Below are 19,616 nucleotides of genomic sequence, written 5' to 3' on the forward strand. Positions count from 1 at the left end.
ACATTAAAAACTCAGTAGATATAAAACAACAAAATAAATTTGCTGTCGTTATTGCTTCTAAACCATAATATATGAATACATCTCGATTGGAATATACCGAAAATATACTGTTTTCTCGCTTAAAAGATTTACGAGTACAGTTGTCGCCAATGTAATAATCATATGTTATTCCAGGGACTTTATAGTCCACAGATAGGCACTTGCTTCGAAATAGGAATGGTCGATGTAGAAACGAATTTTTCAAAATCGATGTTGTTAACTTAAAAAAATTGATCTGGTAAAATCGATTTTTGTTTCAAAATTGTCATTGAATCGAGATTTTTTTGATTTTTTTGTTTCTTACAATCGATCTTTTTGTCTCGAAAAATCGAGAATTTTCCGAAATATCAGTATAAAACATTACTTATTACTCGACTGTGCGGGGATTTGGCTGGGTTCATCTAAGTGTGTATATATATGCAAGTCCTTGGTATGAATTATCTTTAGGTTTACTAATGCATCGAACCAACTGGATAGCTTCTTTTTGTTAGCAGACATTTTTTCAGGCCGAAATTGAAATTGCAAATTAACTGCATGAAATTGTAAAAAAAACACTCTATAAATGTTACTAGAGCAAACCGTTGAAGCAACAAATAGAATAAGAAAAGGGTTCTAAGTGAGAAGTATTTCACTTAAAAGTAAAAAAAATAATGTGCGTGTATTGGGACTCGAACCCAGGTCGGTTACCATTCGTCATGGTTCGCTAATCGTGTTAATTGTTGGAGTAGGTACAATTACCTTTGTTAAACACATAATTAAGCAAAAATTCAAAGGTGGTATAAGAGCAAATGTACAGGTAGAATCAATCTTTTGAAGACATGTAGTGCAGCTTAATGATTAAAGGTAATAGTATTGGTAATAGCATCATTTATTCAACTCGTAATTCAGTCTAATTTAGATGGTTGAATAAAAGCATTAATGCTGTTGCTGCAACATTTGTTAGTAGTATAGTTCAACCTAGTTTGAAGTGGCGAATACTGGAGATTAAATAGGCTGAATAAACTGTTAATTTTTAAATAGTTAAGCGAAAGTATTATTTAGCTTAAACAGCCTTTAATCTGCTTTTAATCAGCAAGTAGTCTTATAGTTCAGCTCCTAAAGTTTGTTGGGTAGAACTCAAGGAAAAGCAAGCAGTTGAACAAGTTACTTTACGCTCGTCTGGACATTTCGTAGACTCAGGTGATTCGCATTTCTAGTGCCAAAAGATCCTGACTCCTGCGGTAGCAGACAAAGGGTTAAGTCGCCGGTAAACTCTAAGCTTGCTCATATGAACCTTTCCACGCTTTTCCAAAAACTTTCTTCCTTCAATTCCTTGCTCTTCCTTGAGTACTATGGCTTTTAATATTGAAAAATATACTTCATTTTCCAGTCCCTTGCTAATTGAATGTCGTTAAAAACATATATAATGTCAACATTTCACACTTTCAATTTCACCTCTTACCGGAATGAAAAAAAAAAGTTCAATATCCTTGACACTGGAAGGGTGACCCATTTTTATCAATTGACCCATTTTCAGACAATCAATCCTCTTCTGTCATCCTGGATCCGTTGAATCCGAATCGTCAGTTCCGGTCGCCCCAATTGAACCCTGCATTCCTGACGGAGACAGGCAAAGCGAGAAAAAAGCACCTCTAATTATTCCATCTATCACTCAACAAGCAATCTATCAATCAAACCAACCAACCAACCAACCAACAAGCCAAACCGATTCCAGCTCATAAATCACAACATTTTCTCCTTTCCGATTCGCCCTGTGCTGATTTGAGTTTTCAATCGGAAGGAAGAAAGAAAAAACCCTCCGGCACCACTCCAGAGGGTTATTTTTTCACACAGTTTAGATTTGGCCACACCTCGTATGATCGGAAAAAAGCGATTTATTAATCATTCTGATGCGTAAACGGAAAAGCAATTGTTGTCAATGGAAAGCATTATATGTGTATGTAGATGTTTGTCTGTTGCGTTAGGGTGGCTCAAAAGTTTTCTGGGAATGGTTCAATATTAGTGTCAATAGTATCGTAGCCGTTGAAACCAGGTAAACAAAAAATTCTCGCAAAATAGCGCTAATAGTTTAGGCGAATTTTATGTGCGAACACAACTTCGAGACGAGAAATAAGTGCACTAAACTAAATATTAGCTATCGAATGTATCAGTAGATTAGTGAAACTCCTGGAACGACGGTCAGTAATTGACCTTTCAGGAAAATTAGCTCCGTTTGAACTTTCTGCTAATAAGAGCAGAAGAAAGCTGAAAACGGAGTTGAATAATGTGTTGATGGTTGTTCAGCTAAACTTTCACTGATGGAAGCGATTGGTGTGTGAGAGAGCCGAGACTCGTTCGATAGGGGAAAGATTAGGATCATCCTGGAAAAGTCGAATGATGCTTTGACTGATGGTAAAATTACGTGGATACTGTTTAACATTATGGGAACCGAAGAGTAAACAGCTAATTTGGTACATTTAACAAGTAAACAAAACCAGTCGACAGAAATTATGTGACACACCTCGTTGATGAGAACCGAGTTGTCGATTGATTTAAAACCATCGCCGAGATGAGTCCCCCAAGGAAGACAGCAAAACGTTCCCAAATCTTCCTTTTCGATGGCCATTCGGTGCGCCCATTTTTTATCCTCGTGCGTGACTGGAATTAATGGCCGCCGTGCTTTTATTCACGCCGGTTTATTTCTATTTCGAGTGAAATGATCGGAAAATGGCCCAAAGTTGGACCATAAATCGTTGAAGAATAGCTCATAATGGCCGCACTGCAGCAAGGAGGCTAATGCGAGTCCAGCCCAGCCCAGCATAGCAAGCAGCGGAGACCACACGACACGGTAAGGGAAATTTATTACCGAAAGCAATTTGGATCGAGATAAAATCGAAAATGTTCGTAAAAGTGTGATTGAAATGATTGCTGAAGACGCCGTTGAAGAACTGGGTCAAGCTTTTACGGTGAAGAAGCGTGGTGTAACAAAAACTTTCGACTTCTCTCCATCCCCTTAATGGCAATAGAATCACTCAACATCTCGACTTTTTCATTAGAGATAAAACATATTTTCCCCCCTTTTTTCTTTATTCATAATATCCAACGGTCTTCTGTCTGTCCATCAGCACGTTGAATCCTTTGAACCGGGCTAATGAAACCCTCATTTGGTGCATTTTTTCCCTCGGATTTCCCATCCCGAATTAAAGCGGCAAAAGCTACCAGTTTTGTTGGTTTTTGCCGTCAGCACTTTTCCGGCCACGGAGATATTGTTCGGACGAAATCCTGCAAAGCCCACCGAACGAACCCTCATCAGCGCGCCGTCGTAGTGGGCAATTATTGTTTGTTGGAAAAAAAAAGTGAGAAATGACTTGGAATGTAATGGAATTCTACACAACTCCCGGGGCATAGGATAGGATTTCGCGCGAACAAAGGAAGGTGGTCTTTCTGGTAAAATTACAGACAACATCTATTTCTTTTCGGAGCACGTTTTTGGCCCAGCTGCAAACGGGGGCAAGGGTTGAAGTTAATTGAACCGAAATGGCAAATGTTGTCTGTGTTGTGAAATTGGAAAGAAACGCTAGATATTTACTCCAGAATGTTCGTGCTGCTTATTTTTTTGTTTTGTTTTGGAGTCCAGCGCTGTCAGCATATGTTCAGTATCCAAAGAATTGCAAATCCTACAAATAGCTTGTTACTGTGCTCTATCTTTTAACGAGTTCGAAATGCCTTTGTGTGTGTTTTCATAGAGCAGAAAAAAATGTTCAAAAATACCCTGAACTCAACGAACGGAATTGGGCAGCAATTCCCGACCAACTAAAACAATTACTCTTGGCGCCGAACCTGATTCCTCCCCGGGACTACCTCACGGCTCCCTACGGTTTATTCAATAGGGTTAGAGCACCACTCCACGAGACACCATCAGTTTTCGACCACCCACACAAAGTTAGATTTCTGCATGGCAGTACGAAAGCTAGTTGTGGCTCGAGAATTATTTGATTGATCTTCCCCTACGAGGACAATCTGGGCGGCAAACTATAATTTACTGAACCCTTCGACTTCCTTGTGCCCTTCAGCAATACAACTTCTTGAGCCATTTGGTTCCTTCTCCAGTGCCATTCAGCATCGCACTCCTTTAAGCCCTTTGATAACCTTCTCGTGCCATCTACGACCACTAACTCGTTGAGCTATTCAGCTCCCGACTTGTTCGCGAACTACTTGGTCCATAGCCTACTCCGACGGAGAACTCACCGTCGAGGATTCGTAGGAACCCCATTTCCGCTGTAAGGCGGTCATGAGCTGCGGCTCCACTCTCAGAGCTGTCTTAAGACCACTCGGGGCCCCTGGGCACTATAGAGCTAATGGACCCCTATTATTGAACACGTGTACAATTGATAAAAATTACATTCGACCAAAATGGTGAAATATCAATTTTTCCCAGGAGTTTTTTTACTGGCGCTTTCGAGATAGGGTCTCGGTAAGACATCCCGTCAGAAACACTTACTACAATTGCACACGAGACGAGAAATGTCACCCACTAAAACACTGCTTAAGACCAATTGCAGCGGGCCGTCATTCTAAATGTGGTTCAGATATGTGCGAGCGTAGGGGCCTTCACGATCGCGTGTATCATCGCGAAGGGCTCGAGCGTTTGTGCGTGAACGTGTTCGCTGGCGTGGACGTTTGTATGTCGCGTATGCTAGCGTGTATGTAACTTTGTATACATTCAATTTTATAACCGTGTGTCTTTTCGCATATTCGCGTGTGTTCTTGAATGACGGACCGTGCGTCTGATACTTCATTTTCAGTATACGGCTAAGACGCTAGAAGAGAGCAAGTTCTTCCAACTCACTAGAGTTCCCGGTCATGTCGCCATGGGACGTATTGTGTACTGACTATGAGCGTCATTTTTTATTGGTCCAGCTGAAGGACGGGACGTAGGCTGCTAGGACCGAGAGGACGGACTTCCGGACTTAACCGATTCATGCTCGCAGGAATAGGGCATTTGTAGGTTCACTCTTAAGACTGCGTCGCACAGTGGCTGGAGGCTGGCCAAAACCTCAAAAATTTATTTTTGAAATATTGATATTTAATATTTTTCCTAAATTTCTCATGTATTTAATGATGTATATTTAAAATTTTATGATCATTGGATAAGAGCACGATTTTTAACATGAGTTTAACGTAGCAAAGTCTGGACTTTTTAATGATTTTCATTTCTGAAACCACCATTGCTCTGTTCACTTCAAAGGCATGTTGCTTTTTTGATTTTGGTCCGATTTTAGCACAACTAGTTTCATTATGTAGAGGAACGAAAGAACTTGGTTAGTGAGTAAAATATATTTGATAAATTTGCTTGGAACTATGACTTTTTAGTTTAAATATGTTTGAGGTGGTCAGATCAAAAATACTTTTTTACTACTGTATTCTGTACAAATTTCGGAATCATTTCGGAACGGTCACATAGTATACATTCTATGGGAAATAACCTCTACTTTTCGAATATCATGGTCTCGTTCTGCGCTTAGGTGCGCAAAAAGTTTTAAGGAGATTTTGAAGCTTTGTTGCTGATATGGAGGCGCATGGTGCTTTGTTTAAAATAGTTAGATAATCTACAGTAAACCAACACGTTATACAATGGATTTAAAGTAGTGTTCTTCATTTTTTATGATATTGCTGACATTGGTGAACAGAAACGGAAAATCTATCATGAAAACGGGATCATAGTTATTAGAAAGGTTCAACGACACTGTATGGAAAAATACATTTAATATTTTACGACTTTTGACATCAAAAATGACATGACATTTTACACCTCAAAATTAGCTTAAATTGCGATTTTCAGCCAAATTAGGTAACATTTGAGGTTTTGTCCGACTTTTATTTGAAGACCCGCCACTGTGCGTCGGTAAATTTATGATTGCATAAACGTTCACTTAGTCACCGGGGTGTTATCCTGTTTGCGATATCGCGGGTGTAGATGTGCGTGAATAGTTGTGAAGGGCTCGAGCGTTTTTATGTTAACGTGTTTGTCGTTTGCGTGTAAAAATTAGATTTTATAACGATGTAGCCATTCGCTTATGTACGAGTAATATTGAATGATCGTGCGGAACCGCGAATCTGATGCTTAAATTTTAGTGTATAGTAGAGTAGAATGGGGTCATTTCGGCTGTTAGTTTAGATCGTAACTAATACAGTTACGGCGTTGCTTATGTTTTCGTGTGTTTTTTCACGAAAACGCATTATCATTAATTAATGTAAAAAAAAGTCAAGTAAGTTTTTTCTTAGGGATCATCCATAAATGACGTAGCATTATATGGGGGAGGGGGGAGTTTTGCATTTTGTGATGATGTGTGACGACAGGGGGGTAGGGGGTCATGTCAGGCTACGTAGCTTTTTAAAGGGAAAAACTACGATCGTTTTTTTATTTTTATAAAAAAATTACGGTGACAGGGGGGGGGGGGATGGAGAGTTACCGTCAAGCTACGTAATTACCAGGGGGTATTTAGAGGTTTGTGACGAAATGCTACGATGGGGAAGGGGAGTTTTACAAATGAGTCAAAAAATGCTACGTCATTTATGGATGGTCCCTTACGTAAAAATTAATACTGAATACGAGTTTTGTGTTGGTTATTTTTTTTATTTTTAATTAAAATACGTACATCAACATGAAACATACGCTTGGGGCACGATAAATCAGCCGGTAATTACTATAATGTAAATTTAAATTATTTCGACAGGAAAATTGTAAGTAATTTCGTGCGAAGAACGCCAAAATGAAGTAAAGATGACATATAGAACGTAATTGGATCTGTTCAGGATGACGCCAGTATTCGATCATCCTTTAACCCCTTCATGCCCATGTTGTTTGTGGACAACAACATTTTTAAAAAGCCATAACTTTTGATTGAGGCAAGATTTGCTCACAAAAGCAAGTAAGGCTAATAAATGTGACTATTGCCTTTCATTTGAGTGTTAACAGTTACAATGACCAGCTCTAGAACTGAAGCGATTGCAATTAGTCTGATTGGATTCCGATGGAGCAGTGCTGCCAGGGACAGTTCACGTTGACGACGGAAAATGATTTTTTCATATATCTTCGTGATGTTGTAATATTATTGAAAACTGATAAAACTTATAAATTTAGACTGCTTATGGCTACGTTTGCGACACAATTGAACTGTTGTAAACATTCTAGGAGAATTGTATTGAGCATTGGAAAGTAAAAATTGAGCAGCTTCTAGTACTGCGAGGGAAGCACCTATCTTAATGAAAAATGGCATTTCATGTTTCTTGACCCCACCGTTTACAAGGGAAAATAGCTTTGAAACCTTACATGCACTAGAAAAAAGTTGGGCATGAAAGGGTTAAACAGTTCAAGTTACGGAACATTACGTGCTCGTGTGAAAAGAAAGTGTTAGTCATCAATGAAAGCGCGTCAGATATTTCGCGTCAGTTAACGATATAATAATTTAAGGTATTGTTGAAGTAGATAATTGAAAAAACATCATCGTAAAAGAGAAAGAAAAGCAATCCAAAAAATGCTCCGAAGCGCAAACGTGATCGTCGCACAGCTAAGCAATCATGTTAGCCTGTATGCACAACTTCAATTCCACACTCTGGTGACGACGAGGGCACCGAAGAAGTGATTTGCAAGTACCAAACCAGACAGAGCTGCTGAAAAAACATTTACTTCCGGTTTTTCACCTCATTAGCCATGTCCTCATTTTCTTACATAAATGATATCAATGGATTGCATTTATTAATTTATTGATCAATGGATTGCGTTATTAATTTTTAAATGATCTGCAGTATTCATACTCTTCAAATAAAAGTTGAACCGCTGATTTTCTAGGCGTGTTTTATTTAACGTCAAATTTTAAATGATTTTGAAAACTCCGAAAAAAAAACTTTCGCCTTATTGGATTTAGCTTGACAAATATTTAGCCATGCACAAAACCATTATTTCCAAAACATTGCCAGATGTGTAACCTTTCCAACGTCAACGAAAACGGCTTGTTTGTCAAAATCAGTGCAAAAATACTATCGCAATGCAGCGGTTCTCAACCATTTTCGTACCAGTGTAGCGGTTCTCAACCATTTTCGTACCACGGACCCCTTGGAAATGGCACTGGGTTGCTGCGGACCCCCACGGATAAACATAGATTTTACTGTATCGATTTTGTTGGCTATTTTCGGCAAATTTGAGACTAAGAGAAACGAAAGCAATGAAATTGAAAGACGGATAGGTATTCCGCCGGCGTCGGCGGTAAAACATGATGATGAGTTATGTTCTACCATAGACCATGCGGTAGACTTGGGTGGAACGCCCAACTCCTACTATGCAGAAGGCAAAAAATTCTTCACATTTCCTTTCGATCATGCCCATATGAGCCTGCCTAGTTCTAGTTTTCCGTTCTAAGTTTATAACTGATTCGCTCTAGAATACCTATCCGTCTTTCAATTTCATTGCTTTCGTTTCTCTTAGTCTCAAATTTGCCGAAAATAGCCAACAAAATCGATACAGTAGAACCTTGCGGCAATTAAAACATAGTAACATAACAAACATAGATTTTGTATGCTATCAATATGTTATTTTCAGTTTATTAGGAAACAAGACTTGAAATTCCAATCTGCACTCGGAAAATATATTTCTTCACGGACCCCCAGCAATGACTTCGCGGCCCCCTGGGGGTCGGCGGACCCCAAGTTGAGAATCACTAGTCTAATGAATACGAGCATCATTTTTTTTTTTTGGTCTGGCATGGACCTACGCTACTAAGACCGATGGAAGAGTTTTCACTAGTTACCAATGCATCCCGCTTGAGACTGCGTTTATATGTTTATTAGTGCTAAGGCATTCACTTAATCACCGGGGTGTTTTCATGTTTGCGAGATCACGGGCGTATGTGTGCATGAATGATCGTGAAGGTCTTAGGGGTTTGTAAACGTAACGTACTAAATACCAGAAGAGAGTGAGACACCCCATATCACTAAAATTTCTGATCATAGCGCCATAGAACGTGTTGTTTAGTGGGTATGAGCGTCGTTTCTTTGATTGGTCCAATTGAAAACATGGGTCTAAGCTGTTAGGACCGATGGTAGAGACTTCCGAACATGACCGCTTCGTAATCGCGCGACCAGTGAGTTAATGCTTGAGACTGCGTTTGTAAATGTATAGTTGCTAAAACGTTCACATAACCAATGGGGTGTTTTATGGTGACGAGATTACGGGCGTTAGTATGATGATTGCAATTGCATGTTCACGTGTGTGACCAGGTTTGCGTTATCGGGAAGGAAACGAGCGCTTGTAATATTATTATTCAGAGATTATTTAGACCTGCATAAATTGACCGATATTATTTTTGGTTTACATGAGTAGCGGAAAAGCAAACTAATAGAGGTACAACAAAAACAGACTAATGAATTGGAGGAAAAGAACACATGTAACATGCAATCAAACTACTTGAACTCGTCCAAATGAAGGAAATGATATTTATTTACAATTAACGATAATTGCATTCTGTTAGAATTCTATCATGCTATGCTGACCGGGAATAGATGATTTACGGGAGTCGGTAAGTTAAACGTACCTCAATTTATACAGTCCTAAACCTAGGAAGGAATACCCACTATTCTATCACATATGTCAGTTCTGCATCCATTCCCTGACCCAGCTATCACAAACAGGCATGGGAAAATTCATTCACTCGCGCGACTGTTTCTGACTGTGGATCACCAAGTAACCACAATTTTGTGCTCACTAAATAACGATGAACAACGCACCAAGGGTGAAAAGTAAAAGCTTCACAGTAGGTCACTAGATAAGCAAACTGCGAATAAACAGTGAAGCTTAAAATTTTTAAGAGCAGCGTTGATTGTTCGCTCGTGAATGTTTATCACGTAGCTTCGCGAAGCTCATAAAGGTTTCTTGATGCATGAATAAAACATACCCCATATTTTTTCACAGGATTTTTTGCTGACAGAGTGCGTTATGGGTAGTTTTGTGATACACTACAAGTAATTTGATCTACTAAAGTTTTTTTGCGGTCATTTTTTCAGCGGTGCATTGTTGCAAATTTTGAAAAACGTTGATTATCGGCTAGTTTTAAAACGGTAGATGGTTTTCCAAGCATTAATTATGTTGTACGAATATGAAAATGAAATAAAACTATATAATGATAATTCTATGCAAATCGCGAACCGCTCGAGAAGAGCTTCGCGAACGAAGCTATCCGCGTTGGGGAAGGATAGAATAAAGACGCAACTGATGTGCTTCTTCGTTGGTTGTTATAGCTTTGGCTCGCGTGTGTCCGTCGCTACAGGTTGCTAGGTATCATTTTCGATGCTAACAGAATACATCACAACTGAAGAAAGCTTGCTTATGAAGTGCGAACGAACAGTTCACGATGCGATTTTTCCCATGCTTGATCACAAATACTTTGACGAACACATACATAGACATACGACTATCACATAACAATTGTGCACTAGTACTAAAAACTACAATTATCATCATTCATCAAGGTACCGTAGTAGGAAATGGAATTCTTGTACAATTGATGCCCGAATCTCCATCGAAAAAAATTTCAACTTCCAAACTCTGTTAAATGAAAAGTATTTACTATAATAATAGGTAGATTGCATACAATGTTGTTTTGCTCGTGTTGCTGTGTTATTTCGCTGCTCCGCCGTAAACGCTAAATATCGTTGAATTTGGTCCCGAACAACAGTTATTTTTTACATAAAATCGTGGAGAACCATCGTGGATATATCTATTCGTTGTTTGCAGTTCCGTAAAGCCTGCACTAATGATACAGTGAAGTTTTTTTTACGCTCGATTTTCACTTCGGATCAAAGGCAACTTCTTCCATTGTTTTCGCGCTTTGCACTGCATTGCTGACAAAAACTACTGTCTGTCATTATCAAATCATTGAAAAGATGGAGCTGGCATGCGGGAAGTGTAGCCTTGCTGTTGAGAAGGCTGGATCGATTATTTGTGATGGATTTTGTGCCGGCTGGCGTGTGTTCCATAAGGATTGCACCGGTCTAACTGATAATGAACTCAACGCTTGTACGAACTCAAACGTTTTCTGGATGTGTGATAGATGCGTTGACGTGCTGGAAAACGCAAGATTCCGCAGTACAGTAAGTTCGCTTGTAGCCGCACATACACTCCGTGAAAAAGAACGCGACGAGAAAATTGAAAGTTTGACCACCAGCATCAATGTGTTGAACTCTTCAATGAGTAGTTTGATTGAATTTGCTAAAACTAGTCAACCAACCGAAATCTTTGAAAATTTTTCAACGCCAGAAATAATCGCCCCTCTTTCATCGACGAGAACAGAAGCATCTCTGCCTGATCATACGAATCATGATAATAGCTTCAAGCTATTTTTGTCTAATATTGGAAGTGATATAATTGAAGAGCAGGCATCCGACCTAGTAACTGCATGCATCGACCCTTGACTTTGTTTCTTTTAAAGTCGAGTTGGATGCTACCTTGAAGGAAAAAGCTTTATCTCGAGAAACATGGCCCCGCGGCATTCGGTATCGAGAGTTTCGAAGCAATCATTCCGGACTTCCTTGGACTCCGCGGCAGCACGAAGGAACCATGACTGGCATAAGACTTATGTAAAAATTAGGTTTTCAATTTGCTGTATAATGTTTAACATGTTGTTACTTTTGTATACATTGTTTTGTTGTTATACTATGTTGTCTACTCTGGAATTGTTTCAATAGCCTTAAGAAATTTCAATAAGACATTGTAAGTCCGTTGAAAAATCAAGAATAAATAAATAAATAATTGTTTCGGCGAACGATCCTAGGCTTGAAGCCACTAAATCAAACAAACAAATTGAAATTGAAGAAAATTGGATTTATAAAAATTTCGTTAATTTTGCTCTAGATCTCGTACTCCTTTGAAGTCACCAATTCTCTGAAATACACGGTTTCGATATTATGAGATTGGCAAATACAATAAAAATGAGACAAATTGATATTAGAATGGTTCATTCTCACTGCTGGGGGAATTGAGTAATTTGTTTGACTTTCCACCTAAATTCGTATGATTTTAAAAATCATTCTAAAAATTTTTGTCGATGGCACCAGGTTATTGCGATGAACATATTGTGAGATTAGTTATGGAATTTTCGTTTCGACTTCGTCTCATCAGAATCCGACACTAACTTAGTGACAGAATTAAGCTAGCGCCGGATTGACGCGCTTTTCTGAGAACTAGCGTCAGCCTGGCGCTAGCTTAGTCCTGTTACTAAGTTAGTGTCGGAATTTGATGTGACAAAGTCGAAACGAAAATTCCATAACCAATTTAGTTATAGATTTTGTGCTCTTCACGCGTACATATGGTTTTTAGCAATGTTCTCCTTAATGGAGAAAAATATTTTGTTAGCAAAATTATTCTTTACTAAGGAGAAATATAGTATAATATATACCGAGAATTTAGGATTGAAATGTAGGTGTTGGCGGAACATTTTCAGTGTTGACAGAAACAATAAATTTCTGCGATCAATGTAACAGTTCTATCTTAAAACCGTCATAATAGTTTCATAAGAAATACTAGATAGTTATAGTTTTCCTCAAAGTTGTTAACCAAATTCTGGACTAAACACAATGCTTAAATCCCCTGAGCAACCGGCCCCCCAAATTTTAAATCATTCGGAACCACAAAACGAGTTCAAAAAGTGCTTTCCTGTAAAACGAAATATGTCGAGCCACTCGATTGGTTATGTTCAATACAATTGCGGAAATGTCTATTACAGTCGCATACTATATTTGTGAAAATCACTTTAGTCATCACCGATGTGACTTTAATTCAAATTTTCCGTAAGAGAATAGCAAAAATATATATATTTGTTCCTTCCTAATTTTACGATAGCAATCCAATAACTCCTCTTTCCACCCTAAGAGAACTGAAATAATCGAATGATAAATAATGCCGTGGAATTTATTTTCTCCGTGCTCCAAAACAAAAACGACAGCTGCTGTTGTTGTTATTGTTGACCATTGAGGCCGACTCGTCATCTGGCCGAAAAGTGGAGCATTTATTCTGCCTTGGCACCATCCACCGCCGGGCTGCGCTCTTTAATTAGTGGAGGTCACAAAATGTGACAAATTAAAATATAGCGGAAAACGGAAGCCTGTTCCTGGCTGAGTAGAAAACAAAAGCTTGACGTTCAACCCGTCTCTCAGTATCTGGCAATTGAGTGTCACCCCGGTGATGAAGTAATTAATCATGCTTGGGCTGCGAAAAAGGTCAAACTCTAACCTAGTTTGATGCAGTGATTAATCAAATTTACGTGGAACAGCCGCTGTTTTGAATGGAGGAAGCTTCTGGTCGTAAAGCGATGGGAGAAATCAAAACTCTTGGGAGCTCAATGATTCAATCACACTTGCGATATTTTTCCACTATTTAACTCTTAAATTGGGTTTCCCAATCAAGCCAATCGACACCGACATCTGAAATATCAATTTGTCATTCATCAAAAAGGGTCGACATCTGTCTCAACCGGAAAGTTTTCTGCAAATCGCAAACCAATTGAGTTTTTGTTAGTTGATACGAATCCAGGTAAAAAACGCGAGAATCTCATGGGCGGAAAAAACCCAAACAAATAATCCCCCATCCCTTCGCAAACCCATCCCATGAGTCTTCGGGAACGATTTACATTTCGACCGCAGCGAGAAACGATCATTAAACCGATTTTTGTTAACATTCGGCAAGCAAATCCATTCAAATCAACCTTCGCTAACAAGCTGCCTCTGTCGCAGTCCCGACACAGAAAGGATTTTCTTTTTTCCACCACTTTTCGCGCAGCTTGGCTAGGAAGGCGGCAAAAATCCGATTCGTTTCGGTTGATTCCATCCTTCTACCCCACAAGCCATTTTCTGATTGTACCTGTTCTGTTTCCCTTGTCCCCTCGCACTTGGTCTATTTCGGCTGCTCATGCTTGGGTTCCCCACGTTTTGATCAAAGCTCAGCGATGCGAAAGTTTAACCACATCACACACGCACCCCGGCCAATCCACCCCTTTCGCACCACCCACCATGGTTCCAGATGGCTACCCTAGGCAACCAGAAGTTGGAATCATCGAAGCATGCGACAAAAGTTACTAGCATTTCCCACTCATGACGACGACGGCCAATGTCACCAGGGTAACTCGCGCCGGGTCTCGTCTGGTGAGTTGACTGCGATGATATAGTGTCCAGAAAATATCAAACCCGCAGCGTTCTAGTCGTATCCATATGTTCCGGTGTACACACAAACATATCAATTTATATCGTTCATCAGGATACCGCATTTGGTTAACAGCTTTATATTGCGTATCAGTTCTTCAGGGTTGACTTTGCCCAAAAGTCTCCCGTTGATAGATGATGGTAGAGGTGAGTAAAATGCGTAAATGAAAAAAATCAGTATCAGAATTGATTAATACCGCAATATACGACAAAGAAAAGAAGTTTAGTAAAGCTAAATGATATTGTGCACAACTTCAACGGAGAACCTCTATGAAATATCAGCCGGTAGCGATACACTAGCAGTAATGAGATCAATGATGTACTAACCTTCATATCAATCTTATTTTCTTCAAATAAATACACAGGACCAATCACTAGATACCGAGGATTCTGTACCAGTCATCCCCTCGCCCGTAATCCCGGTTACTAGATCGGAAAATGTTCGCACTATTCCGGACTTATCGAGTGGCAGTGCTATCGGAAAAATAGGAAGACAGGCTAACGTGTCAGTCTACCCGAGCAAAAGAAAAGCCCATAATGCCCCCATGATTATGGTCCAAATTCACTCCCACTGTATGGTGTTTTGATAGTGTTTGGGGAATGGGGTCAACCCATGAATACACCATTACCATAGTTCGGATGATCCTATTTCAAAATCCATATTCTGGTGCATTTATGGGTTTTTGAGACCATTGCATGGTGTTTTGATAGTTGTAAAATTTGGCGCGGGCCATGTTTATTGTATTGTTATGGGGTTGTATGGTGTTTGAGCCAGGCACGTAGCTAGAGGGGGGGGGGCGAAATGTTTTAAAAATAAATTTAAAAATCATTTTTATCAGTCAGCGACTTTTAACAATTTTGTAGCTCGTTTGGTATGAGCAATTAATTGAGAAGAAACTGAGGAAGATTTTTTACATAGTCGAAATAAAAAAAGGAAAAAAAAGAAGAAAAAATTGAGGAAGAATTTTGTTTCCAAAAACCAAAAACAATGGTAACTAAAATCAGTGTGGTTTATGCTTTTGCCCGAGCCAGTGCGAAGCGAATGACGAACATAGTTATCTTTTGGCGTTTTTCATTGATTCCTCTGACTCGGTGCCAGTGTTTTACTCTGTAACTTTACCAATGAAACAGTTTTGTACAACTCAGAGTGCATTTGGATGTATGCGTTTCTGCCTGCTGCGATTTTTTTTCTCATCTGACAGTTGCAGAATTTTTAATTTAGTGGCATATGCTGTTGCTGGACAGTTTTGAAAAAAGTGGAAAGTATTTTTATGAAAATGGCGACAATTAATGTGAACGATTATGATCTAGTTTATAAAAGTCCCAATGAGCTATTGGTTGAGAGAGAAGATGTTTTCATTCAACACAAAACGAGGTAAAATTCGTTATTATTCGTGAACGTATTATTCAATATACAATTTTAATTAAAATATTTCAGTGATGAAATCATCAACGTTAGAAGGATCGACGTAGCAGACTTTTTTGGCATACCGTTGCATGTTCCGGATGATGAAGATAACAGCGAGAACAGTGAACTACCGACAGTTGCGAATTCTGTTCAGGGTTTTTCAAAAGCAGAAGTTGGAAATGCTGCATGGACAGACGGAGCTACCAAGTGCTTGCTGGAGGGTTACAAGCATGCAATACCTCAAGTTGGTCCGATGAAAATATTTCAGAGAAAAAAAGACATGTGGAGTGCTCTGGCTGCGGATATCAATAAAACCTGCAATACCAGTTATACAGGACCTCGAACAGAGAACCGTTACAAAACGGTGCTAAAGAGGACCAAAAACACCCTTTCAAACAACCGAACTAGTGGAGCGCAGCGATCGGTTGATCCATATCAAGATGAAATGGTGGCGATAATCCAACGAGATGATTCAATTATACCCGAGGTTCACGTCAGCCAGGATCAAATGGCAAGGAAATCCCCAGCCCTGGAAACATGTTCAATGTCCGCAAAAGTCCCAAAATCTAGAAACAACAATGTCTCAAAGTCCTCATTCATGACTGAGTTGTTAAAAGACAGAGAGAGAATGCATCGTGAGAAAATGGAAGCAAAGAAAAAAAGACACGAAGAAAAAATGGATATACAAAAGGAAAAACTTGTATTGCTGAGGCAGAAAATATTATTACATGAAATGCTCCTAGAAAAACTAAATGCCTGCATAGACATTGGCACTGTTTAAACCGATCGGTTTTGAGGTCAATCAATTTGCCATTGAATTAAATGTTTTCTGTTTCGATTATTATAATTTTCTTAAATGATTTCACAATAAATTATTTCTAATGTTGGACATATTTTGTAATTCTTTAATGGATAAAAGGTACAACGATACTCTATTTAAAATAATTAAAATTTGAGGTAAAATATTACTAGTTTACTAGCAGCTATATTTTTTCTACAGTGAGTTGGCAATTTCATTTCGTTTAATTTCTCCCAATCTTCGTAGCGCCGCAGCACGATTGTCCATTCGACGAGATCTTTCTGGGATAATTCGTTCTCCTATTTCACCTTCCTCAGGGCTGTTTTCTGTTGACTGATTACTGCTTTCGGACGTAGCCATGTGGTCACCTGCGCATAAATTGTGCAGAACGCATCAAGCGAGTACAAACAGAGCCATTCTCTCCACAGAATGAAAATCAAGTCGCATCAATTGTCTAAACCGTGTCTTTAGTAAACCGAACACATTCTCGATTGTTACTCGCGTCTGACTACACTTCAAGTTATAGTTTCTTTGCACATTGCTAAGATTTCCGTAATCCTTGAACGGTACCAAAAGAAACTCGCGCAAAGGGTATGCTGCGTCTCCAAGAATGTGAAATTGCTGACCGCAAATTCGTGGAAGTTTCTCACTTATAAAAGAATTCTCAAAAATGCGTGAATCATGCATGCGACTGGAATAACCAACATCGACATCTATAAACTCTCTCTTGGCGTTACATACTGCTTGCAACGTTATCGATAGCTGATCGTGCCTGTTTACATATGTATGAGCCATTTTGCGCGCCGGTTTCCTAATTGATATATAACAGCCATCCACGCACCCAAGTACATTTGGGAATTGAGCAATCTGAAAGTAACATAGGCCAACAAAGAATAAAAGGTTTAATTGGCTAAACTTTATACTGTAATTAGCTTGTTATCAGTTTTTCAGTAAAGAAGACTAACAATCCCGAGTAACACAAAATTAATTGTATTTTTAGATGGAGAGAAAAAAGAGCAGGTTTGGGGCCCAATCTGCCCGCAAGGAGGGATAAATTCAGTAAAGCGAGTGCTTTTTCTTGAAACCCGCTTTTGGAGGCCAGATTCAAAAACTATTCTACATATTGACATGATTCATGGTTTATTTGGAATGGTACAACACCATTATATTCAAATTTTTGACAAGATCGCGGCCGTAAATTGAATACTCATCCAGTAATTTGCGGAACCAGAAAAAAGTATAGTTGACCATGCGCGAGATTCTACAATTGGCAATAGCGTGTTTTAGTCCTCAGACTTATTCTTAAATATATTGTTATACGTTTCGAGGTTATTTTAAAAATTTGGAATAAAAAGTTCTTTCCCAAAAGAAATTCAGCCATTTTTGAGTAATATTTTTTGCGGTTCTTATTTCTCATGAAGTAGAGAAATTAATTTATATAAATTGAAATAATGCAATCCATTTCATATTAAAATTTGCACGATAGAAAACGTAAGCACTAATGTTGGGAAATTTGGTCAAGATTTTTAAATGGTACCTACGTTAACACAAATGAAATGTTTGGAAAAGTTTTGAGCTATAGTAGCTTCTACAGTCAATTACAAAATTAAGATTTTATCTAGAGAATCGCAAGGCGCTGATATTAATATTGTCTGCAGCCATCGAATAAGCTGTATGGGTAATTGTTTAGGTTATTCCTCTATAAGAGGATTTTTTTTAGAAATATGTTATTTTAGTGTTATACATTCACAAAAAGGGGCGGAAAGTAAAAATTGTAATAATTTGTTTTATAAACCTAAAAAATATATTCTACCAACTAACCTTACTAATACAGTGAAGACCCGTTTTTATTGATTAAAATGAAAAATAAGGCGATGTTAAAAAATTATAAATTAATTGAAAAAATAAATTGTGTCAAATAAATAATATGGATGAAATGAATAAATCTGAAAAATAGTCAAATTATTAAAATGAAGAAACTAAAAACATGTATGAACTGAAAAAAACAAAGAGCATGCATAGAAGGAAAACAACGAAAGAAATAAGTTAAATGATATGAATGAAAGGCACGAAAAAATAAACTGATCAGAGTGATTCCAAAGAATGAAATGAATAAAATAGATTAAATGAACCCAAATGACCAAAGTGAATAAAAATAATTCTGAATAAAATAAATAATTAAAATGCAAAAATTATATACTTAAAACTAGTCAAATATTCAAAATGCATAAAACAAACAAGACGAATACTACGAAAAAGAAATGGTTCAAATTTTAAGGATAAGTATTTAGTTTGTTGGAAACGCAAGCCCCGTTGAATGTGTTACTTGATATAAAACTGCCCTTGATGGATAGGCAAGCTTGACATTACAAGTCTTAATTTTCTGCGAATAAATATGTTTCTAGTTACATTGGCCATGAAAAGAAGACATTACATCCAACGCCTCTCTACTAATTGTGACTGCCATTGAAACATCAATTGAATTTTACTTAATATAGAGCAAAAATGAACAATAGACCGGCAACAATTTTGACTTTTTTTCGGAACACTGTTAAATCAAACGGTAATTGGCTTCACATACCATTTGTCAAATATGAGCCTTTTCCGATAACTCTAGTTTACTCACAAGAGTTTTCAAGTTTGTATGTGGAAATATATGAAAAATTGGCAATAGAAACAATAAATTCAGTAAAAAATGGCAGTATCATCTTGTGCATCCCAAAATCTGTAAATATATAGCTTAAAGTGCAAGGATCAACATTGCCTAAGACTGCCAATTGATCCTATTTTGCAGTAAAAAGATATTCTCATATAAAGTTATACGTTGCCTCTCTTTCTCGCACATGCTTAGAATAGGAAATTTCAAAAAAAATCCGTTTGTCTTCAAAATTAAATAACTTTGTCCTCTAACCAACATGCATTCTTCACCAAAGCTGTTCGTTATAAAATAAGCTACGCCACCGTAAGTTTTGAGGTATGCAGAATTACTGTGGAATTTTTTATTGGAATTTGATTTCTGATTTTCCATATATTTCACCATAGAAACTTCTAAACTCTTGTGAGTGAACTAGAGCTATAGGAAAAATCTCATATTTGGCAGATGGTTTGTAGAGCTAATTACCAATTGATTTAGGAGTGTTCCGA

At 38.1% G+C, this 19,616-nt stretch overlaps 1 protein-coding gene across 1 annotated transcript in view; it reads left to right on the plus strand.

Annotated features, from left to right (window-relative positions):
* Positions 1-19,616, plus strand: part of LOC131685727 (uncharacterized) — a 755,395-nt gene that overhangs the window by 236,269 nt on the left and 499,510 nt on the right. The gene's annotated exons all lie outside the window — the stretch shown is intronic.

This window comes from Topomyia yanbarensis, chromosome 2 (assembly GCF_030247195.1).
Source record: "Topomyia yanbarensis strain Yona2022 chromosome 2, ASM3024719v1, whole genome shotgun sequence".
Classification (NCBI taxonomy): domain Eukaryota; kingdom Metazoa; phylum Arthropoda; class Insecta; order Diptera; family Culicidae; genus Topomyia; species Topomyia yanbarensis.